This window comes from Vigna umbellata, chromosome 9 (genome assembly GCF_029865625.1).
Source record: "Vigna umbellata cultivar VRB3 chromosome 9, Vumbellata_1.0, whole genome shotgun sequence".
NCBI lineage: Eukaryota > Viridiplantae > Streptophyta > Magnoliopsida > Fabales > Fabaceae > Vigna > Vigna umbellata.
The window spans coordinates 3,540,764-3,548,186 of NC_142173.1; positions in this window are offsets into that span (position 1 = coordinate 3,540,764).

Below are 7,423 nucleotides of genomic sequence, written 5' to 3' on the forward strand. Positions count from 1 at the left end.
ATTATTATAATAATTAATGTAATGAAATAAATAAAAACTGATATGAGTAGTCAAAATTAAGAGTCATGATAGAATATTAAACAAAATATTTGATTTTGTTTAACTCTTCTTTCAAATCAGTGGTGACATGGTGCTAGCAATCTCCTTGGCTAGGTTGGGCCAAAGCTAGAAGATATGCATGTAGGTGTATTTTCTTGGATGAATGGTGCGAAAATGTGGTGGTAAATGGTCCAAGAATGATGAGCTAAGGTAAGGACGAGGTAGAAGCGCAAAGCCTCTTGGAGATATGGTGGCGGTGGTGTAGTGTTTGGTGGCTCCAAGAGAGGTTAGGCCAACTCAATGAGAAAGGTGACTAGAGGGGCCTATGGGTTGCTCTAGTCTTGATCTAAGATGAGTAGTATGGCTAAAAATGGGCAGCACAACATTACTCAACATCAAAGATGAAATACAAGGGTGGAGACACCTCTATTTATAGGCCAAGGGAGTCTCCTTCTAACCATAAAAGCATGATCTCCCACCTTTGCTCTCATTGGCAAAAAATGAGGCCTTCAAAGGAGTGGACAAGTGTCCACAAATCCTCTCCAATGATGGGAGGACATGTGGCCACTCACAAAACACAATCATTTCCATTCCTAGAGTGCCATGTGACCACTACTAAAAGCAAAAACTCTCCACTCCTAAGGTGTCATGTGACTACCTTTTAAAAAGTAAATCCTCTCCAATGGAAGCATGACACATAGAACAAACTTTTCACTTGGTTTGGATGTCTAACTTTTAAGGAAAATCCTATGCTACTTAAGCCTTAATACAAGCCTTAAACAAACCTACACTACATGGCCTAATACAATGGCCTAAATTCCTACACTACTCTTCAATCCATGCTCCATGATGGCTCCAAAGATGGCTCACAAGGTAGAGTTGATGTCATCTTCATGGATGGCTTCCACTCTCTTGAAAGTGCTTGACAATGGCTAGGGGATTTGCCACCATTCCCTCCCTCTTGAAAATGATTTTCCCTCAAATCTTCAACGTGGAAAAGGCAAACTTCCTTATCTTTTGTGGAGTTTCTTTTGTGTGCTTCTCCACCAAGGTCAAATACCCACTTTATAACACAAGTTAGAACAAATGTTATAATAGTGAGTAAATGAAGAATATAGCTCCCAACAATGATACACCTTAAATCAAATGAATGATCAAGGTCTTGAAGAGTAAGAGAATTTTTGAAGCTTTTATTTGTCTTGTGTTGGATATATATGTTTGAAAGACTATCAATTCCAACACAAGAGTTAATTTTAGGGATAATGTCATCATACCCTCCCTTTTGACAATGATTTGTCCTTAAATCTTCTTGTTTTTTTATGACAAAAACATTTTTTCTTATTATTGGTTAATTTGTGTATCTTTCCACCAGGATCAAAGATCCATATGCAAGTGTCATTAAACTCAAAACCAATAATCTTATTACCCACAAATAACATGTATCTAGATGAAAGATTTAAATAAGATCTTGTGCTAATTTTAAAAGAATTTACTTGAAAACTTTGAAGGTCTCCACAAAATTGTTTGTGTTTACTTTGAGTTAATTGTATCTTAGAAGGTAACATCAACTTAATGTTTGATTTGGAAAAATTTGAGGAGTTAAAAATAGTGGGAGGTGAAAAAGAAGTTGAAAATTTTTCAAAAGTAAAAGTTGGAGTTATGAAAGATGGTTGGATGTAATGAGAAAAGTTCAAGGATTGGAAAAATCTCTTCATCGTCTTAGTCTCAATCATAATTGTGGGAGTGGTAGGGGGCTTTAGAAACCCTTCCTTTTCTTCTCCTATCTCAATCTCTTCTTTTACTCTCTTTTCTTTCTCATTCCTTTCTTTTACCTCTTTTTCTTCATACTCTCTTCTTCTTTCCTCCTCATTTTTCTCTCTTCTTACTTACTCCTCTTTCTTTCTTTGTTCTATCTCCCTTTTCTCATGCTCCTCATTCTCTCTTTGTTTTTTCTTCCTTGTTTTGTCTTCCTCTCTTCTTCTCTTAATCCTCCTTAAATCCTTTTGGAATTTTTCTTGTTTTTCATTAAGGATTCTAAGCTCTTTTTCTAAGGTAGCAAGATATTGTTTTCTTTCAACTCTTCCTTTCTTTTCTATCTCTCTCATTTGTTCATCTCTTATTCTTTGAATCTCTCTTTTTCTCTTGTCACTCAAGAGCTTTCTCACTTTTTCTTCAAACTCATCTTCTCTTTCAAAGAACCTTTCTACACTTTTTAGAAAAGTTTTTCCTCTTTTAATGAGTTCTCTCATCTCACATATTTGGTTTTGGTTTAATATAAGGGAAGAAGGAACAAATTTTCTTCTCATGCATGCTCTCAAGTCACACCAATCTTTAATTGAAGATTTTCTACCTTTCTCAACCTTAGATTGCCTTTGATTCCACCATTCACTTGCATGTGCTACAAGCCTAGAGATGCATAAACTAAGTATATGATATTTACCATGCCTAATTAGGAATGGATAAAGTTCTTCTATTCTTTTCTCCCATGCTAGGTATGATAATGCACTAGTATTCTCACCAAAGAATGGAAGGTCACTCTTAACTTTATAATGTTGCTCATCCTCACCATGACTTAAATGCAAGCTACTATAAAAACTCATTTGTTTTAAAAGAATTAAAACAAAATCACAAATAATTCTAGACACTTTTAAGATTTTCAAAATGGCTTATGCAAACAAACTTAGTATTTCAAATAAAATTCCTTAAGAGACTTAAGGAGACAAGAGAAGCTTAAGTTTACTTCTAGGAAAGAGAGGTGAATCACTATGGATTGCTTAGAAACCAAATCTTTCCTAGCCAAAGCTTACCTCAAGTTCTCTTGTACCAAACTTCTCAAAGGGATTTAAACTTGAAATAAAAGTTGACACACACTAGACTATCACTATTAAAGAAAGCAATTAAAGCTAATCTATGCGACCTAATGGTGAAGTTAGAAGGAACTTTGCTCCCTCACACTTACCAACTACAAAACGCAATATTAATCAAAGTCCAATGTTCTTGTTAGGACACATCCTAACAAGGCCAAATATTACAACTCCAAAAAGGAAAAAAACTACAATTTTACAATTCAAAGAAAATACACATAAATCTCTCTTTCTCACCAAGTGTATACTCTCCCGTATTGTCTTTTAGACCAAGACTTCAAGCTTCCCTTTGAGGCCTCCTCACCTTTGGATGTACCCTACTATTTTGGGTTGTTATCCCAATGATCCTCACGTTCTTTTACCATCCAAAGACCCACACCACAAATTAACACTACTAAAGCCAAAAGGAGTCCAAGGAAAAAGCAAGAAAAAGTCTAAAACGAACAAAGGCTCTTCAAAAGGAATTTTACTTTGACAAAAACATGAATGTTTAGAAGACAAACAACCAATTAAATGGTAAGAAAGAAAAGTTCACACAGCAAAAGGAGTTACCTAAAGAAAGGCACTAGAATAGATCACAAAAAACCAAAACTACTAGAAAATCATAAGGTGCTTTTTTCCTTTGGCAAGCTAGATCAAATGGTGCACTAAGGCAACCTTTTTTTAGATCATCATGGTTGCTGGAATAGAAGCTTGAGGACATAAAAATAAGCTCCAAATCAACATCACAGTGCTCACACAAAGTTGGTTAAATATGGTACATGCATGTACTTTTACTTTTACTCTTTTTGCTTTTGCTTTTTGTACTTTTTGTCTGCTTTTCTTTTGTACCTTTTGTCTCTTTTATTTTTTTTTTTTGAAATTTTTTAACACAAACACACACCAAATCAGATCTCAAATATGGAATGTTACAAGGAGTTTCAAGTTCATACAAGCTTATAGCACCAAAATGAAGAAAACCTACTAGAATAAAATATAGCATGAAACACAAAAAGTGACATAATGAAACCCTAACTCTATGAACTTGTTCATGATCTAACAACAATATTGTTGTAATTTGAGATAATATCTTTAGAATATTTCTAATTAGAGGAAATAGATACATAATCTTTTATTTTATTTTAGTTTTCCTAGTTTCCATATTTCCCTTTTTACGAGAACCAGATTATTACAAATAAAGGGTATGGGAATGTATTTTTAATGATTTGAGAATAATAAAATAAGTCTAATTTTCAACTTGGTGTCAAAGCTCTTGATCTCGGGGCTCGATTTCGCTGTAACAAGTCGCACTGCCGCAGTTGTCGCCGTCGCCGATTTGGGTCATTCATAGGGCAGAAAGGTGCGCCCAACACCAGCGATCACAACGCCGGAAGTCGCTCTGTGAGAGGAGCCGCCACGCGCCACCACCGTTGCCGGCGCGTGTAGCCCACGCGCCCACCTCCGGTGAGACCCACTCGCCGCCACCGTCATAGACAGGGTCGCCGGAGCCCCCTGAGTCTATTCCTAGGGTCGTGACGACTCGTTTTGATTGTATTTGAGTAGATCTGAGTTTTAAGTTTTGCTCTTTTTTTCTCGGTGTGACCCACTCGTCGTCGCCGCCACAGAAGAGTCGCCTGAACCTCCTGAGTCTGTTTTTAGGTTTAGTGATGACCCGTTTGGCATATATTTGAGAAAATCTGAGTTTTAACTTCTGCTCCTTTTTTCTCAGTGTGACTCATATGTCGTCATCGTCTTAGAGACTCCTAGTTGCGTTCTACGGGATGTCTGAAGTAAAAATTATTCCTTTGAAAGCAATGGATGAATCAATGAGTAAGCCCTTTGGATCATGTACTCTGTCCATAAAAGGTAAGATTTTCCTCAATACTGTTGATCATGTGTCTCAAGGTATTTGGATCCTTGATTCAGGTGCAACTGATCATATGACACCTTTCAATGTGTCCTTCGACTCATATGGTAAAAGAAATAAAGAACAACTTATTACAGTTGAGAATGGTCAGGGTATACCTATATGCAGCTCTGGGAATATAATTTTAGACTCATCTATTGTATTAAAGGATGTTTTACATATTCCTCAATTAGCTAATAGTCTTATCTCTGTGCAAAAACTCACAAAGGAATTAAATTGTTCAGTAACATTTTTTCCCACTTATTGTGTTTTTCAGGACCTTGGCACGGGGAAGACAATTTTAACTGCTAAAGAGCAGAGTGGGTTGTATTTTTTAGTGTTTAATGACCAAAGCAACACAAAAATCATGAGTCAAAAGGCTACATCTGAGACATGGGCAAAATCTCAAATATGGTTACATCATCAAAGGCTTGGGCATCCTTCATTTACTCTTATCAAGTCCTTGTTTCCCCACTTGTTACCGAAGAGTCTGTTGAGTCTTTTAAAAGTGATATTTGTCAATTGTCAAAACATCATCGTGCATCTTATCCTATTAGTCACAAAAAGATTAGTTCTCCAATTGATTTAATTCACTCTGATGTTTGGGGTCCTGTCATAGATTCTATTTCCGAAGCCAAATGGTCCATCACCTTTATTGACGATTGTACCCCGTGTCACGTGGACATACCTTATGAAAAATAAATCCGAAGTTTTTCAAATTTTTGTTAATTTTTTCCATCTTGTCCAAAATCAATTTGGAAAAAATATCAAAAGAATCAGGTCTAATAATGGTACTGAATATGTGAATCATGAATTTCTCAATTTTTTGTCTCATAATGGTATTGTTCAGGAACTAACTTGTGTTAACACCCCTGAAAAGAATGGGGTTGCAGAAATAAAGAATCGTCATCTTCTTAAAGTAACTAGTGCTCTTCTTATTCAAATGTCTATTCCAAAAAATTACTAAGGAGAAGCTGTGTTAACTGCCACATATCTCATCAATAGGTTACCCACTCGTATCTTAAATGGCATTAGTCCTATAGAGCCTCTATTGTCTTTTCTTCCTTATTGTTCCCTACTAATGAGTCTACCTAGTCGAGTCTTTAGATGTGTTGTTTTTGTTCATTCTCATCATCCTAACCGTGGTAAATTAGATCTCAGAGCTCTTAAATATGTCTTTATTGGGTATCCTTCTAATAAAAAAGGGTACAAATGTTATCATCCTTAGAGTCGTCGCGTCTTTATCACCACACCAAGGCCCTAAATTTTGTCACTTTGGTGAGTCACATGGTTGTTGGCTCCACTATCAAAATATCATTCATAATCATGACCTTGATAAGGTGAAGCTATGAATGCACTATGTGTTCCTTGTTTTCACAATCAATAGAGGAAGTTTTAACTGTATAGGACTTATCAAATCGGTAATAACATTGTATAACAATATGGTCAATGCTTCTGCATACCTGACATATTGGTTTAGACATCCTACCTCTTCATATGTCACCTCGTACTTATGAAATTAGAGCCTCTCTCATCACTTTGGGATCCAAATATGTTATCTCTGGACTCATTCTTCGTAACAAAGTTTGTAGAGGCATTCAGATTAAAGCTGCTAAAATTATTGAGTTGATCTAATAATTAGCTTTTCAAAGGTTAACATTTAGGTTTGTAATTCAACCTAACTGATTTTAATCTGATGAGACAGTTTGATAACCACTAGACTCTAATCAGAATCCAAACCATTTAGTGTCTAAAACACTAAATCAGAGTTAGAAATTGGTGAACCTATCAGCAAGGTTTTTCATTTTGTCGAGATATTTCTCCATCTTCTATTAAGACAAAATCGTCAAAACAATAGATTGTTTAGGCAACCCAGGTCTTGAAGTTTAACAAAGAGCATTAAACGAAATTATATGAAAAGAAGTTTAAAATAGTAAGGTCTAACAAAGAAACATTTTCATAACATCTAGAGCAAAGTTTTGTAAATAATTATTTTTAGACAAAATGAAGGTGTATTTAAAGCAGAGTTTATCAAAAAGTTGCATGAAAATGTTAAAAACCAAATTGAAAAGCAAAATTAAAAATATTTTTAATACAACAAGGGGAGAAAGAAAATAATGTTTAAAGAAGAAGACTTAGTTTGGCTTCACTTGAGAAAGGAAAGGTTTTCATCTCAAAGAAAGTCCAAACTTAGTCCAAAAGGAGATGGTCCTTTCAAGGGGGTCAAGAAAATAAATGACAATGCATATAGGTTAGACCTTCCTGATGATTATGGTGTCACTCCTACTTTTAATGTATGTGACTTAATTCCTTTCATAGGAGATGAGCAACAGGATGAAGAAGATATGACGACAGATCCTTTTCAAGAGGGATGGAAGACCATCTAGGGCTCATATAGGACCGCTAATAAGAGTTTTGTCAAAAAGAATTCAAGAGGAAGAAGGATTGCAAAGAAAACTACTTCTATGGAAGATTAATTATTAATTCTTTCCTTCTCTGCTTTGTACGATTCAAAGCAATAGAACACATTAAAATAGGACCTTGGACCACCAGTCAACTAGAATTTTGGAGCATTTTTGAGTTTGGCAGTGGCGCGGGTGCCCAGAGCCAATCCAAGGGGTGCTCAGCGTGTTCA